The sequence below is a fragment of the Pipistrellus kuhlii genome, unplaced genomic scaffold (genome assembly GCF_014108245.1).
Source record: "Pipistrellus kuhlii isolate mPipKuh1 unplaced genomic scaffold, mPipKuh1.p scaffold_m20_p_5, whole genome shotgun sequence".
Taxonomy (NCBI): domain Eukaryota; kingdom Metazoa; phylum Chordata; class Mammalia; order Chiroptera; family Vespertilionidae; genus Pipistrellus; species Pipistrellus kuhlii.
In genome coordinates this window covers 49,725,969-49,743,439 of record NW_023425551.1, presented here as the reverse complement: position 1 = coordinate 49,743,439, position 17,471 = coordinate 49,725,969, and the positions used below count along the sequence as shown (strand labels likewise).

The 17,471-nt window shown below is 38.4% G+C and overlaps 1 non-coding gene across 1 annotated transcript; it reads left to right on the top strand.

The window, feature by feature from the left end:
* Positions 1–16,816: 16,816 nt before the first annotated feature.
* Positions 16,817–16,945, top strand: LOC118706244. Its single transcript, XR_004983962.1, has one exon. It is a non-coding gene; the product is annotated as a small nucleolar RNA SNORA33 (small nucleolar RNA).
* The last annotated feature ends 526 nt before the right edge of the window (positions 16,946–17,471 follow it).

Here is a 17,471-nt window from a genome sequence, read left to right as displayed (position 1 = left end):
AGTCCTAAGAATAAATCAAGTACAAAAGAAATTTCAAGAACCAGAATTATTTGGGATGACTTAGAGGAAAACAGTCTTGCACAATGTGATACCCCTTAGCACACAACTAACTCTCTCTCTTACTGTCCATGCTCTGTCTTCTTATTTTATCTCAAAGTACATTTCCTTCCTAAAAAAACACAGACATACACACAAACATGAACCTATAGTCCTTTTACATAAAAATCACGTACATTTTGCTCCTGTTTTTAGGAAAATCACTATTATACTACATATGTGTATTAGTTTGGGCAGGCCAAGTTAGGCTACAGTAACAACTCCCAAAATTTTGGTGGATGAAAGTAACAGGTTTATTTCTTTTTCTTGTTTTCTTGCCCAAGGGGAAGAATTAGAAATAGTATTCAGTGAATGGTGTTAGGAACCAACACAATGAGGTCCTATGTGTCTGGGCCTGCTGTAAATATGCAACAACATAGTTGAAGAAAGATGTAAGACCCTGAGGGAGGAGGACCCATGGGCCAGTGGGTTTGAGGGAGCATGACAGAGGAAAAGGAATAGCAGGAAGTAGTGCAGTGAGGAAACTGGAGGACAACCTCAGACTTGGGAAGAGAGCAAGTCCTCAAAGCATCAAAGATTTTCATGCATTCAAACCTTTTCTCAATCTCTCCCTGTTCTTCCTACTTTACCCCGAGAGTTACTCTGATCTCCTTTCCCATCACTTCCATTCTCTTTCAGTAGATTAGTTGGCTCCTCACTCTGATATACCATAAGCAGAAGTCTAAGAAAGGATCTACTTAGCATTTCATCCTTTCTCTCTGTAGAGCTCTGTAATGGGAGGATTTGGTTTTTTCTTAGATGAGCATGAATTTATGTGACATGGACTCCTAAAGGAATCTGTTGCATATACTCTCCCTGACCAATTTCCTTTTAACTTTAGGAAGGGTGACTTTGAGATCATAATTGGGATCAGGGGTGTCCTAGAGGCCAACAGTGTGAACATAGGAATGGGAAAGAACAGTTCTACAAGCACAGAGGAGAAGTCAAGAAGCAGAGTCCCTGGTGACAAGCTCCTGGCTCCCCAGAAGCCTAGCACAATGAGGAGAATGGGAGGACCCTCTGTCTCTTGACCTCACAGCCAGCAATGGTCTTCCACAAAGGGTGTTTCTGGATCATTGTTCTTTCCAGCTGTGACTAGTCACATTTCCCCCCTGGAGGCCTGACAGAGAAAACTATTGTCCACACACTACTACGCTGATGATCTCACAGAGCTCCAGGCTACTGCTGTTCAGATGCAGGACCCACTCCACTCTTGAGAATCTACACTTTGTTTAATGAAGCTGTAGGAATCTCAGGCATGAAACATTTGTGGGATAATAGGCTGAGTGTTGGTAAGTCTCTTAACTAATAGAAGTCAGGAATGTAAAAGGCGAAAGATTTATGTGGTCTGAAGAGAAACCAGAGCATAGAAATCAGGAATGTAGACCTCACAGCCTCTGCTCATCCACAGAGACCTGGGTGGAGCTGAGACCTGTTTGCAAGACACTGGGTGCATAACTACCTTTCCAGATGAGACCTAAGGCGATTAAGACCCAGAAGACCCTTGGAGTGTATACAGTATCTGGATTTGTCTGCAAGACCACACACTGCATCAGCAGCCCCACTCTGCACGTCGCCAGCCTTGTCCAGCCAGGTCCGGCAAGGTTGACTCATACCTTTCCGTGCTTTTTAGAAGCATTTGAAGTTCATTCTACAATCTGGCCCTGGCTTGTCTTTCCTCGTTTGTGCCCAAATTGTCCATGTAAACGACTCTTCACTGTGGTTTGAGCATTCCTGTTATGCATATCCATTATCCCCTCAACTTCAATAGACCATGCTGATCCTAATCATTTTTAAGATTGAGCTCAGACCTCACTTCACCCATGAACAGCCCCAATTACTCCTCCTCAGGCTGGAAGGCATTTTGCCTCTTATTTCTTATATTACACATAGACCAGAACTCTCCCCACCTTTCACCCACCCCTATTCCTCTTATGCACATTGAGCCATTTTGCACTTAACATTGTAAATATATCTTACACCCCTAAGCATCCTGAAAGATCAGGACTATATGTGTAGGAAGCAGGAGGGAAAGTGCAAAGATGTATTACATTCTTTTATGTATCCTGATTGTCAGCTGGGATTACTACACTTACTGAAACATATAAAATTGACTCAGATCCTCTGGGAAGCTTAGGGCCTTCCCTATGATTTGTACACATTGTGGGAGTTTTATAACCCCATTCTCATAATTAGTTACTCTCATTCTCATTTTCCTATTTATCTGAATCTCCCACATTTCTTACCTCCTAAAAACTTCCTTATCATCTCTGCACAGTCTAGTCCTGGAAACGGGTTTCAGTGATGTACCACTCATATAAAGCATGTGCAGTAGCAGATTATATTGAAATCACGATAGTACCCAGACTCCGTTTGGTACCATGTAGAAAAACATGGGGTATTTGATATTGCTTTTCTTCAGCATCATTTCTTCAACTGAAGGATTTCTCATGAGCTAACATTTCTCCACAAGACCTTTCCTGGGCAATGAGATGGTCCCTACACCTTTCCTCTCCACATGTCTCCAATGGCACAGAAATCCCCCACCACCTGCACATTTCCAATCACATGCTAAATGCCTCATCCATCACACCCAAAGCAAAGTAGCCAGTCAAGGTGTGAAGCTGAAAAGAAGACGCTGGAAACAGGCATGCTCCTTACTCCCTCAGGGGCAGGAGCAGCTCAAGCTGTTATTTAAGTAACAAGTTTTCTCTTCATTCTGATAGAATCATATCCAACTTTTTTGGTTTGTTTTGGTATCCTTTTGGATCACCAACCATAGTGCTTTTTATGGCATATTTGATGTCTATAAGTTGAATGAAATAGTAATGAAAACAACAAAAACCTGAGGTACTCCCTGTTTTGGTAAAAGGCTGTGGCTCTGACAAAGTGTCTGGTTACTCTCACCTGCCTCATCATCCCTACTTCCTTCCCACCCTCCATATTCCTGTCTGCAGCCTAACATCTGATTGCCATTCTAATCTCTTAATTAAAAGATTAAAATATTTAATTTCTTAAATATTATACAGTTTATTTGTAATGGCTCAAGCTACATTGACCACTCCCTTCACTTCTCCATTACCCGCCAGAAAACAGAATTGTCTTCAAGAGCCAAAGTAAAGCAGCTAAGCGCTTAAGTACAAAGATAATATTTGGGTAGAAGGTCCGGTCAAATATCCTTCAAATGTCACCTGCTTAGTGGCCCCATATTCTGTAACACAGCATTTTCCCAAGTGGGTTCTCAGACCTTAATGAAAACAACTGTGGGTGCTTGTTAAAAATATGGAATCTTATTGAATCAGAATCTATGAAGGTTCTTATTGCCTTAATAATAAGCCCCCTTATCGTCATCGTAATAAGGGGATCCTGATCCTTAAAAGAGTGAATACTGTAGTGTCAATGTATTATCCTCTTATCTGTGTGTTGGAGAGAAAAGAATTCTTCCCTTCTTAGGCCAACTGCTGCTTCCATCAGGATCCACCTGCCTTCCCGCGGGGAGCATAATGGGTTCATTATGCCGTGTTGACAGCCATACACTTTCCTGTTTTATTTCCATGTTAGCCATGATAAACTCTTTTTTAATTTTCCTTGAGGATAATTTAATTAGGTTTATTCATCAAAAACAGATGGCTGTACACACCTCTTGCGCTGTAAACTTATCCAACACACTCTTCTTTCAAACAAGTAGCTAGAGAGCAAACATGAAGCATATGGATGCATTTCGTGGCATTTTAAACCACAGGCGGAAATGTAGCCGGGAAGAAGTAACCTCAGCTGGCATGTGATTTACCACCAGAGGTATATGAGTGTGGTACACCTGTGTGTATTTGGGACATGGGAGTGGGGCCTTCAGTGACCAGACACCTCTGCTGGACTCAGACCGTATGCCTTCTTTGAAAGCAAGCCCCTGGACCCTCCGAACGGTGGGAGATGAGTGCTGGCAACATTAGGGAAAATCCCACCCACCAGTCATCCCCAGCTACTGCCTGACTCTGGAGAACTCACCTCTCATGCAAATCCTGACCCTGTTGAACATGTGAGCTTTGGCACAGTATCCAGACTGAATTGGCACATATTCCCTTCTCTCTGTTGGGGTGACTCACTGAGTGTTCACAGCACATTTTCCCTTTCCTGGCTTCCAGCTGTAGCTATTGGCTCCCTCATTCTCTCTTTGGAACAACTCAGCACTCCTGTACTAATGCGGTCGCTTGAACTGATGTGCAATTGTGTATAGAGTCCTGCAGAAACCCCTATTTACCATGAGACTGAAGGCTGGGGATCCGTTATATCTACCAGAGAATCAGACATGGATCCTTACCACTTTCTACCTTTTGCTACTTATTAGTCCTATTGATGGGCCTCATGGCTCCCAGGGTATAGAAACCTCACAAACTGCAAAGACATGAAAGTGCTCATGGTCAGGAAATCAAAGGCAAATGTATCCCTTTCATCTGAGTCTTAAGATGAGAAAAGAAGGCCTCATATATCTGGAAATATGAGCCCTTTCCCCTGCTCTCTGCTATCCTCAGCACTTGCATGTAGTTTGGAGTGCATTATCTGGAGCTTGTATGTCAATATATATATTTGATATGTTAATTATCTTCTCAGGTAGGCTGTAATCTTCCTTAAGAGCAGGGATCCAGTCTCTGGCCTCTTCTGTAACTGCCCAGAGCCTGGTTTTGGGTTGAGCTGAATACAGCCTTAGAGACTGGGCTCGCTGAAAGAGTGAATGGGGCACACTCCCCTGGAAAAGCCGAGTCTGTTGAAGGAACAACTGTTTTGCCAGTAATATTAATTTTTTCCACACACTTTCTACACCATCAAAGGAAGGAGCCTCTTATTCTTGGATGGGGAAAAATGCATAGTAAATCAGTCGGCAGTAACATAATTTTACCTCCTGAGTCAAGCAAATGGCCAGAAAGAGGTTTTGAAGAAAAAGTATTTGTAGGCATCTGGGCACACAGCAAAGGCTGGGCATTTTACATAAATTTGTGCATGTGAACGAATGTCTAAGTTTTCCAGCTGCTGTTCAGTGGCTAGAAGAGACAAGCAGGGGTTCTGTAGATACAGGGAGTGCGTCCAGTGGAGTCAGTGATTGAACCCTGACTAAGCTACATATTAGCTGAGTCTGTGTGACTTCACTTAACCTCTTTGAGCCTCAGGTGCTTCATTTATCAAACACATGCAATTGAAATTCCCATAGAGTTGTGGTTAGAATTCGATGAGATTATTAATGCCAAGTACCTAACCAAGTAACTGATAGGATCATTAAGCTGTGGCTGTTATTAATGATGCTAGATTAAATGCAGGCTTTGAGGGATGGGACAGTTAAGGCTGGTATCCATCTTTTGGTTTATTCCTAATGCTGACCTCATTTCCTAAGTAGCTCACTCTGAGAGAAAAAGGGAAAATTATCAGCTCTCATAAAGAACAACACTGTATTCAATGGAAGTTTTTGATGCACTCTTATTGGCCTGTTGTCAATGCTTTGCCTCGTGGAGAGCTGGCTACGTGGATGACAGGATTGTCCCATCACTTTTATTTCCAAATATGTAACTAGTGTTCCTCATCTTTCAAAGACTGAATTTCAAGTTTATGTGACTGCATGGAATTACCCGGTGATTTGAGCAACTCAAATTCATTGTGACAACTTGAACTCATAAGCCATTTCCCCAAGCTATCCCAAACAGATAAAGGTCACCTTCTACCAATAGAACTGGGATTTAAGCTTTAAAAAATAATTGGCAGGAGGTATGTTGTGATACGCATCCACAGTTTTTGAGGGAGATACTGTACTGAGCTCTCAGAGAACAATGATTTTACCCCAGTGGCTTCCATATTAGAAACACTCACCACATACATATTTTAAGTCTTTAAAATTAGCTAAATGGTGGGGAGATATTGATAGCAGAAGCTTTGAAATTTCTGGGGGAAAAACATGTTTTATTTTTTTAATTGAAATATCACAAGTCATAGTATGTATTATACAATCTAAATCAATGATCACATATTTTAACAAATAATAAAATTTCCCACAATATTCTCTAAAAGCAACATGGAGAGAAGTTTGTTTTTATTAAAAATAAATATTTCTGGGACAAATACATTGATGTAGAAGCACTTGCTTAATTTTATATTTCCCATAAACTCTATTTGACTTTTACTTCGAGGACACACAGCAGGAAAGTGATCTGGAATTCCCCACCCTAAACAGAGGATAAATTTAGTGTATCCTTGAGTGAATACTACCCAATTACTGCCTCACTACTTAATAGAGGAAGAAAAACAAAAATATTCCCAAACTGTTTTGTTTAGGAAAAGTTGAGTGTTCAGGTTTATCCTCAATACATTAAAGCGGAAGGAACTGGGAGCTCTGTGTCCCAGTGGTATATTTCATCTGTGAATAATAAGAACTACAAAGAATTGGTTGCTATTGTAAAAAAGTTGGTGAGCTCTAAGCCAGAGTGAGTCAAAACTCTGCTGAGATACTACTTTTGGACCAACCCAGCCTTCTTGGCTTGAAATTAAACCAAGTCAGATGGACACTTTTCAGGCTTATCTTAGTTGACTGCTCTATAACCTTTGACATTATACACTGGAATCACCTCCATGGAACACTCTCCTTGGCTTCTGAGATCCTTCACTCTCAGGGCAATTCTCCATTCTGCCTGGCAATAGCTCTTCTTTCTCAGTTGATCCCTTAATAGTTAGCTGGGCTTCCTGTGTTATCTGTTAGGAATCTTGTTTCATAACATATTCACAATCCCTGAGGATGTTAATTTTTATTACATCCCTTATTACACATCAGGTGAAGAACCAAAAATCTATATTTTCTAAAATTGAAGTCTGTATTTATACCTCCTTATTAGATTTTTTTCACTTGAATATTCTTCTGATACCCCAAAAGTAATCTATTCTTTTCTGTCCTGCTTCTCCTTTTTTTCCCAATCTCAATGAACATTATTACTCATTGCCCAATTTAAAAACCTAGGTGTCATTTTTGACTCCTCTACCCCCATAATTCCCCTCAAATAATCAATCTCTAAGACCTGCTGTATCTACAGTGACTCATCGCTCATGTGCATCGATTTCCATCCATATTCACTGCTAACACTTCAGTTCAGGTTCCTGTCATTGATTCCAGATTCTGACTCCCATCTGATTTTCCCTGATTCATTCCTCTGTGGTTCAGATGTTTCGGAAGTGTCACAAAATAGAATTTGATAATTTATTTCCCTGATTAAAACTCTTCAAAAATTTACCATGGTCCTTATGATGAATTTCAAACTTTCAAGCATCAGCAAAAATAATCACTTATACACTGACTCCCCCCCTCCTTTTTTTTTCTTTTTTTTTTTTTACCTCTCTCGTTTCAGCTCTTGAGATTTCTCCTTATACTGTACACTATAGCATTCTTTTCATTTTTATTATTTTCAATTACAGTTGAGATTCAATACTATATTAGTTTTGGGTGTACATCATAGTATTAATAGTTGGACATTTATATAAGTTATGAGGTGATTCTCATGAAAAGTCTAGTATCCACCTAGCAATATTATTGACTATATTCCCTGTGCTGTACTTACCATCTTGTGACTGTTTTGCAACTACCAATTTGTACTTCTTAATCTCTTTCACCCAGACTTTCAACCACTCTTTAATCTCAGCCATATTGAGGTTCTTGAAGTTACTAAAAGGGTCATTTTTTATTTTTCCTCTGGGTTTTTGCATATGTTTTCTCCTCTGCCTGGAGGAATTTTTCCTTATTTGGTTCACACCCACCCATATTTGTACCTGAGAGGGCATTTCATCTGGGAAACCTTCCCTGATCCTCTTTGCAATTCCAGATCTGAGTTAGATGCTGGCACTTGTTAGGTCTGCAATACCTGATGTATTTATATTTCATAACACTTAACAAAAAATGTTTTCAATGCCGAAACCAGTTTGGCTTAGTGGATAGAGCATTGGCCTGCGGACTGAAGGGTCCCGGGTTCAATTCCAGACAAGGGCATGTACCTTGGTTGCAGGCACATCCCCAGTAGGGGGTGTGCAAGAGACAGCTGATCGATGACTCTCTCATCGATGTTTCTAACTCTGTATCTCTCTCCCTTCACCTCTGTATAAAATCAATAAAATATATAAAAAATATTTTCAATGCCTATTTACTTATCTGTTTGAGATCAAGAGCTATATGAGATCAAGAGTTATATATTTTCAGCAATGTATCCCTAATGCCTTCGCCAGTACTTGATCTATAGTAGGCACTATAGACCTAAGTAGATACGTCTTAGAACCACTTAATTTTTGAATTAAAACTCAAGAAGAAGAACGTGATTCAAAGACTTTGCCTTATTTTGCAGTGACCAAGCTTCAGATAAGGCTCTCTGGGCAGCTTTCATAGCTGGTGTATCCCCATTCTCTAGACGGGAGAACACTAAAGAGATAATTAATAACTGAGCTGAAGCTTAGTAGCCCCCAAATGTGCTCCAAGTCCATAACCAGAACTCTAGGAGTCTTCTCTATGCCTTTCGAAGGTACCCTCTAGTTTTTGAAACCAGGGAAATATTTAACTCCATATTCATGTTTTTGGGAACTCATGTGGAATCCAGAATTTTGGATCTGATGCTCTAAGAGTCTGTGGGAATCAAATCAAGATTGTCAGTGGCTAAAGACTGCCAAGAGGCCTTGATGTTCCCATAAAGTTTTCTTCTTCCAAATGAATCTTGAGATTATTTGTCTATAGTTCTGCCAGAGGCCTCTCCAGACTGTGATTCGTTGTAAGTCATCAAGGACATTGTTCTCAGGTCTCCATCTTCCTGTCATTGCATGAGAAATGGAACTTATCAAACATGTAGCAAAGCCAAAGTTTCTGAATTCTACAGGACTGTTCAGAGGGCTAGGAATGACACACACCCACAATTAAAGCAGAAACGAAGGATGAGTAAATAAGGAACTGAGAACCACATATTTTCCTAAATTAGATTTGTCTGAAAGATTTAAATATGCAAAAATATTTTGAATGATCTTGTAAGAATTATGGTTTTGTTATTAAAAAGCAATTTTGCTTTGTCCTTATGTGTGAAGTAAAAAAGAGACTTGTTTTGCTGGATTTTTCACTTTGATAAGCATTGAAATTTGAGGGAATACTAATATTTTTAGCCAAATTTAAAAATTGCTCTGTATTTAAAGGATACTCCATCTGAATTCAAGCTGTGTTTGGGTTTGGAAACACATTTTTCATTGGCAATGAAAAGGATGTTTGATTCATATGACTTGGTAGACCTCAAACAGGCTCACACACAAACTGTAGTCCTTGCGATGCAGATGTAGAGGAAACCAATAGATGTGAGCAAAGTTTGCCTCTAAGTGAAGCAAACAAATGAGGATTTTAAAAGAGAGAGATAAATTTTAATAAAAAATTTAATCAAAAGGTTTGAACTCTTGAACTTGTTTTTTGATTTTTAATATTTTTTTAAAATTCTGAAATTGACTGGATTTTCTCAGCTTTAGCTGTTTGTTTCAAATTCCTCTTGATAAAGAGTAGAAAGACAGTGGTTTAGCTATTTTCAAGGATTAAAAGAAAAACAACCACCTATACGTTATATACCATAACATTGGACACACAGTGTCTCATTCACTTTCACAAATTCCCTACACAACAGTACTATTTTCTCCATTTTACTCAGACAGGTCAAGTGGTGTGCTCAAACACATGCAATTAATCACTCGCAGGCCCTTCCTTCCCAACTCCTGTTTTCTGTACCTGGACCACTCCACCCAGTGCTCCCTGATCCAATTACCTCCCCTAGAAATGTCCCAGCTTCTCTACTTAATGTCTTTTAAAGCTCAGCTCTTTCATGAACCTTTTCTAGTTCACTATCCACCATCCCAGCCTTAGACAAGTGCCCTTCTGGGTTCTACCAGTCTGTAAACCTGCCTCCACCAAGCATTTATTACGAGTGTATAGAGTCTCTTTAGTCAGCCTAATCCTCTGGATGTCAACTCCAGTTCACAGATGGAGCTATACCATTTGTACATCTTCGGTGGTTCACTTAGCCCTAAAATAATTTATAGTGTGGTATCTACAAATACATGCCACAAACAAACCTACCTAAGGATTTCTATAATCATTCCATTGCCTCAATTTTAAAAAGAAAACACAACAACAACAAAAACAAAACACCGATCCTCAATATCTTACTAAAATTCCTCTCGCAGCCCTGCCCGGTGGAGGCCATTCATTGCAGGAGTGAAGGGAGACTGCTTTGCTCCTTGTTCCCCACCCTGCTTTCAGACTGTTCTTCCAAAATAACCACTACATTTCACTTCAGGAGAAAGGCTACACTGTTTACACACTGCCCCTCGCTATGCCTGGGCTCCGTATTCTAAAACAGATAATAAAGAGCTTCAGATAAGGAGGTAGCGCTAGCACTTTTTTTTTTTTTTTTTTTTTTTTTTTTTTTTTAGAAATTAAATCCAAGACAGTGAGAATGTGAGGACAGAGAAGCAAGGCAGGGAAGAATGGGAAGTCAGGAAAGGTAAAACACACTATTTCGGGTACTTCTTCACAATGAGCTATAAAAAGACACTTCTGTTTGGAGGGAATAAAGGAGAGGAAATTGATCTGCCCAGTTTTTTTCTGCCTCTGTTTGGCCAAGATGGCACTATGAGGAGTTAAGTACCTTGTCTGCCAAGATGGGTCATCTGACTCCTTTGGCATCCCCTTAGGAACAGACGTACTCTGGCAGAATTTCCCAAAATCTAGAAAAGATGAGAGGATCCAGGAACGGCAGTGTTTACTTCTAAAGACTGGTGGTGACTTGCATGCTTTGCAATGGAAGTTGAGTAAAGAGCTGAAGATCCCAGAACCTGTAAGGCTGAGAGACCCAGAAAAGGCACATGAGTCTCACACAGGTGCATCTCCATGCAATTCATTTCTCTCTTTAGTCTGTCTTCTGTCACGAACCCCACTGCCTCCTGGAACTGTTGTGGAGCTGGTCCAAATGTCTTCTACCTGGACAATATACTGGCAATGCAAGCATAGCACAACATGTCTAAAACTAAATTCAGTAATGCTTTTCTATCACATCATTTCATGAATTTCCTCTTTTCTCTTCACTGACACTCATAGTCACAAAGTTCGAAATCTCAGTAATCTCTGGTTTCATCTGTCCTTTTTCTTTTAGGAAGGGCCCATAACACAAACATGTCAGCAATTCCCCCACAGTGACAAGGACACTCTCTGGTACAAATTACACATTCAGCGAGTGTATGGATAAAATGAATTGATGCCTTTGGTTTTCAGTTTGTATTTGTACAGAAAATGCTGTTAACTGGTGGGGAAGGAGAAGAGGAAATAGAGGAGCTAATAAACCAGGTACAGTTTTGCAATGAACCAGTCACAACCAACACAGAAGCTTTTGCTGGGAGATTGAGCAGCTGAGGTGCATTGGGTCTCCGTTGCTTCCTGCAGCCACCACATCATTGCCAACCATGGTGGTAGGAACTATCAGCATATATGGGAACGAACAGGAGGGTTCAAAAAAAAAGAATAGCAGATGTATTAATTTGTCATAATTGCCTGCTTTCAATGGAAGAATCTCAGAGGTACTTAAGTTCCTGGACCTTCAATCAAGTGCCGAATTCCTGCAAAATGTCTTGTTTCTGCTAGGCAATTTATGCCTCTCCATAAAGCTGAAGACAAGTTCTAGGAGGAAGTCAAGTAAGGCTCACTTGCTGTTTTATCTCTTTACATATATTATTAATGAAATAATTCTAGAATAAAATTGAAATGTTATGAGAAAGTTCATGTCAGATTTGGGAGCTCAGAAGTTTTATTTATTTTTAAAAATATATGTTGATTTCAGAGAAGGAAAGAGAGAGAGAGAAACATCAAGGATGAGAGAGAATCATTGATCGGCTGCCTCATGTATGCCCCATACTGGGGGTTGAGCCCACAACCCAGCATGTGCCCTGAGCAGGAATCAAACACAACCATGGCCATCTGGTTCATAGGCTGATGCTCAAACACTTAGCCATGCTGTCCAGGCAGAGGTTTAGACATGTTGTCAAAAATGGTGTCGGAAAGCTTTCACCTTGAACATAACAGAAAGGCTCTACATTTCAATAGTCAAACCTGCTAATCAGGGGCTGGGTCTGAGGGAGTCACCACCCTGTCACATTGTTATGGAATCTTCCCTCTATAGAAAAACTGCCTTTAGTGCAAAAGAAAATTAGACTCCAGAAATGATATTCTGCCAGAAACATGTCTAATGGCCTTTTCATCTGCCTGATGAACTCATGGTAGCTATGGAAATTCTCAATTCCTATTTTGGGTCAGCTTCAGAAATGTGCTTCACATGGACTTATCAACTAATAAACCAAGAATTTTTTTTGGCTGTGTTTAAATATATCTTGCTCAGATGTTAAAGATCAGGACATTTTAGGGTCAGGTTTGCTCCATAATTTTTCTATGTAACATATTCACTTCCCATTAAAATCCAATTTTGTCTACCAAGAAGGTGTTAGGTCTCTGGTCTCTCATGGAAATTGTTCTCCTCGTGAGTATTACCTCATCCAAATGTATGTTTCCAGTGAACCTGTCATCACGCAGACTTGATGCCTTAATTTTTTCCTTTTGTAACAAGATGCCTAACAGGCCTTTCTAGTGAATTTGGTGGTGGTGGGGAGAGGGGGAATGTATGGGGATTACCAGCATTAGAACCATGCCCAGCATCTGAAGCTGAGATTTTAGGGGAAGTTAAGGTGTTTCTTCAGAATCAAAATCAGTGTATTGGACTCAATTCATTTATTCAACACTTGGGTCAAATATATGAACTCTACAGATATCAATACAAAGATAACTGTGCCATTTGCTCTTAAGGATGCTAAAACACGTCCATGTTTTGTCCATACAACAAACACTTTCTGAACATGTTTCATCTACTGGGGTAGGCTCTGGAGATACAATAGTACATGGCACACATCCTTTCGAGTGCTGATTACAAGGCCTGATATAAAGCAATAGGCTGTGACTGAGGAACAAATAATGCATAGTGGGCATTCACAGGATATAGTATCTACAAGCATATGGTTGGAAATTAAGACTTTGTTAAGGTGGCAGCATTAGTTCAGGTCCATAAAGGATAGGCAAGATTGGAAATGTAGGGATGCTGAGGAAAATTATCCTCAATAGAGAGAACATCATATCTGAGGACCCCTAAAACTAATGTTCCCTAGTTACATGATTCCAAGATCACAAGATCCAAAACAGCTTCTCAGAAAACCGCCAGGGAGAGTCTGAGGTACTGTTATAGGTGTGTCATGTTAGGCGAGGTTTTCTCAACAGTTTCCTCAGATTCAGCAGCTAAATATTTTTGGACTAAGATTCTAGGGTCAGGGACTTTTACAGATAAATGGATAAAATAAAAGGTATATTATACTGCACACATTGCTCAGGAAGCAGGTTAGTCTCCATTACCAGAAAGTTCTACAGAGAGTCTGAAATGTGGCACCTTGCTCAGCAGCTGACAATACTTTTGCTTATATTTTCAATCTGCCTTCAATTCTGTTTATTTCAGTCATCCTAATTTACTGTCTAGGTACTTGAACCAACAAGGATACAAAGCGATCTGCAGTTGTCCCAATTGAGATACATCAGTTTGAGGAGATTTAAATTTGCATCAGCATTGCCTTTCTAACTAGACTGTCACCTCTTTGAGACCAACATGATGGTATCTATTTTTGTAAAAATAGAATTCTACAGTTCTATGTAGGTAGGGAGAGTACAAATGTTGGCTGAATTGAACAGAGGTAGCACAAATCTGACCTTTTTTCTCTAAGGACTCAAACTTCAGGGTAGGCTCAGTGAGTAAATGTTCCCCTATGGTTTGTAATTTCTTTCTTCTTTCCCTTCAGGCTTACAGGAATCTGCCAAAGGGAATTTACAGACACTGCTGAGTCTTGCTCAATGTCTTCTTTGAGGATCAGGATGAATCTGTTTAACTGAGACTTTATTGAAGTCAAGGATACATTAATCCTGAAATGAATGGATAACTTTTCCCTTCTTATTCTTGGCCTCCATCAAAATTACCACCATCTTGTTGAATTTTGGAGGCTTATTGTCTTATTGTTTCTTATAAAGAAATTAAAGTGACACCACATTATGATACAATGATAACCTTTATAGTCTCTTAAAAGATATCTTGAGCATTTTTCCATATTATGAAATATTCTCCCACAGCACAATTTTATTAACTATGAGTATTCTATTATGACTATATTATTATACTTTTGAGCCCTCAATATGAATACATTATAATTGTAAAATATTCTCATAATATACAAATGAATATATATGGATTGCTTCACTCACTAATTCTCATTGTTCTTACCAGAATTAATCAGCAACCATGTTTTGCATTCACTGGTTTGGCACTTTTTAATGCAGTTGAATCTGTATGTGTAATGAAGTTTATTATTTTTAAAATATAAATATTGAATATTGAATAGATTTAATTATATGGAAACATATATTTCTAAAATACTGTGAAATCTGCAGACTTTGCTAGCCAGCTTCAGAAGTAGAACCTATCCTAGTTCCCAATAGTTAGAACTGCTTGAAATCCTTTGACTTATTTACAAGTTTTTATATGTTATTTTAAAATATACATTTACAGCTCTGAAAGTGTATTTTAAAGCTGTATATAGTTTCAAACACTATGGAGGTGGAGACATGCTTTCTAAATGTTCTAGATTTGTATCTGGTCTTTCACAAGCAACAGTTTTCAATTGCAGCAAAGACAGGAACAGCCTGCACGGGTCCTTCCCAGGTCCTCTTCAGAAGTCTGATGTAGATGCTATCTCTTTTCCTTTGGTGGCTGCACTGTCCCATTTGAGAGTCAAGGTTGGTGCCACCTAAGTGGATTCCTGCTGCCAGGAATGTGAGCACACTCTTCTTCATCTAGGACATCAAGTGTTCTGGACGTTGTGAAATGTTTCCCTTAAATTATGAAAGACACCCAGGACATTGTGGTGTGAACCCCTCTCCGGGTGTCATGGAAAGGCCATACTTTTTTTCGTGTCTTTCCTTTCTTCATCAGTCTTGCCAGAAATTTATTGGTTATATTTATCTTTTTGAAGAACTGTCTTCTGATTTGGTTGAATTTTTGCATTGTATGTATTGAATATATTTAATAATCCATTAATTTCTACACCTGTTTTTATTTTTTCCTTTTATTATTATTATTTTTTGGGGGGGAGGGGAACAAGGGGATTCTGTTTTTATTCTAACACCTTAAGGTGAATGCTTGGCTGGTTAAGTATGATGAAAATGGGTTAAATAATATAAAGCACTTTTGTCCTGGCCTTTACAATGTCAATAAAGTCCTGCCTTCTCTCTCCTCTCTTTTAGCCGTTAAATGCCGAGGATCCAGTAGGCTCAATAGGATTCCAGTCTGTTCTAGGAGGTTACAATGCCACAAAACTGGATGAGTTACAAGTGCTGAATCCTTGGTGACTGTGGTGTAAGGAGAAACAAACTTCTACTGTGTTAAGTCACTGGGGCTTCAAGATGTACCTGTTTGGGCACTGTAACATAGCGTAGCCTGATGAGCACATTTATTTTTATTATGGTTTTAGATAAATTTGTATTTATTTAGAGTACCTTAATTTTAAAAAACGTATTTCCCTTTTTCTGAGTTTTTATTTGATTTTTTTGCTTTTCTGAGATTTTAATAAATTCTTTACTATCTTTAGAAATAGATTAAATATTTCTTCTCAGTCAATTTCTTTTAATTTATAAAGAATATTACTTTTCTTCTGCCTATAATTTATCCTTTAGAATTTTCTTTAAGAAAGATCTCTTGGAATAAATGCTCTCAGGTTTTACTTGCTCATAATTTAAAAAAAATTGTTTTTAAAGTATACAAGATTGAAGCTTTTGTTTCTAAGAATTATGAATTAGATTATAACAAACCAATCTTTCCTCTGAGAATAACTAAAGAATCAGGGTAAATATGAAACACCTGTTTGAGGGCCGTGGTGAAGTCTGAGGCAGCCATAATGAGTGTGGTCAAGATCCTGAAGAGAATGGAATTGAAAAAAAGGGGAGCCTAACATTACTCACTGCTTTTCTCCCAAGTACTTTTGCTGATTCTTAATGTTGCCAGTCTGAGAGGTTGATCAGAGATTTTGTTTATCTCTGGGAACACAGAAATTTTGCGTACCTTAAAATATTTATTAAAAGAACAGTAAATAAATGAGTTACCAAGAATCTAATGGAGAAAAGGAAATGGAACATATTAATCTAAAGAGGCAAAAAATAAATAAAAGAGGAACACAAAACAGATGGAACAAATGGACAAAATAGCAGGCTGGGTTTTAAATAAAACATACCAATGTTTACATTAAATATCCCAATTAATGGGTAAATAGTAGTGTAGAGAAGAGTGTAAAAACAAAACTCAACCTTTTGCTGTTTTAAAATGTTATACCTTTTTAAAAAAAAAACACAAAACATTCATTATTGTGATTTTATTTAAAAAGCAGCTAATTAAAAGTAGTTCATTTCCCCCAAAAGCAAAAAGGCCATGTTTTCTATTTGTATTTATTGTTCTCAAAGTTACAAAGATCAACAAACATAAGATAACCAATGATATGCATAATTCTATATGGATTATTTTCATTTCTGCTTTCACTGTGAGATTAAAAATAAGTTTAAAAGCCAGCCAATAAGTCTGCTTACCTGAATGTGTTCTGCAGAAATTTAGAAAAAGCTGGCAATAGTAAAGCCATGTTCTGAGCCTTAAAGATATTGAAGTAATTAAGATCCCTGAAAATGGCTATCAGAAAAAGAAAAAAAAAAAGTTTAAAATACTAATATCAAATCTTATAATCCTGCAAATGGTATTAAAAAACTAAAATAACAAAAATGTAATTATGTTATTTAGTTTTGTGAGAGTGTTATAATAACAATGACTAATATATTTTATTAATGCAGAATTAAATGTATAGTACAAACTTTCATTTCCTATCTTAAACCCATTATTATAAAGTACCTATCATTAAACCATGTCCTGATTACGTAGTGATAGCCAGAGACTAACTATACAACAAAATGAATTTAAGTACATTTTGACACTTATTTTCTTTACTTCTTTGATAGCTGATATGTGTTTTTTTTATATACATTTTTATTTTTAAAAATTTATTGTTTAAAGTATTACAAATAGTAGTGCATATGTCTCCTTTTTCCCCCCTCATTGACCTCAGGCTGGCATCCCCTACTCCTAACCCCCCCGCCCCCCCCATATTTGCTCTCCCCACTCCTCCACCATTATCTTGCGTCTATTGGTTGTGCTTATATGCATGCATAC